Genomic DNA, 1378 nt, shown 5'->3' on the forward strand with positions numbered 1-1378 from the left:
CACACACACACACACACACACACACACACACACACCACACCAGATCAAATGAACTTGGTAGATTTCCTGTGAATGAATGACTAAGCTCATAAAAAACAGCTTTAGATGAGGATGGCTTATGTCTATCTCTGTAGTCTGTGTAATATAACAACTCCCAGGAATGCAAAATAAAAATCCACATTTGTTCACTGAGATCCCTTTAGTTTTGAATTACACACCACATTTTTGATAGATTTCCAAGCCCTACGGGCCGCTGAGCCCATGCAGCACATAAAAGATCATGTAGACCTGCAACTCAAGTGAGAAAAATGGGAGCTGTGTGGTTTTGCTTTGATGAGAGAGTGGAGCCGGTTTGAGCTAAAAGTCTGGGGCAGATGTTAGCCGGCAGGTTTTGGCTGTGTGTGCTTTCATTAAGTTTAGCTTTCATACGCTCCCCGGTGACAGGCTGGTCTGCTAAATGAGCTCCCATGTGAGCCGACTTCAGTTCCAACCCGACGTCCAAAAATTGTGTCTGGCTGCAAAACTGGAAGACATGCATGTGCTGCTATGCATCTTCTACACACATTCAAACATTCACTCACATAAAATGAAAAAAGGCTTCTGGTGAAAGACAGCAAGACAATGCTCTGATTCTTTGGCACATGTTAAAAGGCATCAAAACGCGCTTTGTGCCTCCTACACATCACATCTTTGTTGATCTGCAAGTTTGTTCACAAAACAAAGGTAGATTTATGGGATTGAAAAAAAAGTTATTATCTTCTTTTTAAATATAAACTTCTCTCACACTGCAAGGCGGCAGTGAAAAACATCCAGGATAATGGAGGAGAAAACATCATTAGCAACAAAAAACCTTCACAATTCATTTCAATGTTGTCCTGTGAGCCAACAGTCGATATTTCTTTGTTAGCGTGTTGGTGCATTCTGTAATTATGTTTTTGCCCTTTCTGGGAAACACGGTCATGAAAGAAGAAATGAGAGGAGGGAAATTGAATTCTTTGTCTATGTAATTGTTTAATGACGAATGGACCCGTAAATTGGAGCCAAGAGACAGAAAGTTTTACATTCCTCCCTTCCAAAAGTGGAAGCAATATTTCCTCTAGGTGAAATAAAATAATTCTGCTTATTCTGTTGAAGTGGCACCATCATCCCCAAGTATGAATTTTATATAAAGCATTTTGTCACCAGCAATATATTTTGATGATTTATTAAGCAATGTGAATAAAAAGTCACGGCTGAAGCAGAGCAGCTGAGATCATATTAAGAGGTGTGGGCAGGCGTGCTGAATCCAAGTGCGTCTATCGAGATTCAGCCCTCCAGAAACAATCCCTCACATTCATCCTCATAATACTTAAATGTCACATAAACATTTTTTCTACTG

The sequence above is a fragment of the Etheostoma spectabile genome, chromosome 10 (genome assembly GCF_008692095.1).
Source record: "Etheostoma spectabile isolate EspeVRDwgs_2016 chromosome 10, UIUC_Espe_1.0, whole genome shotgun sequence".
Taxonomy (NCBI): Eukaryota; Metazoa; Chordata; class Actinopteri; order Perciformes; family Percidae; genus Etheostoma; species Etheostoma spectabile.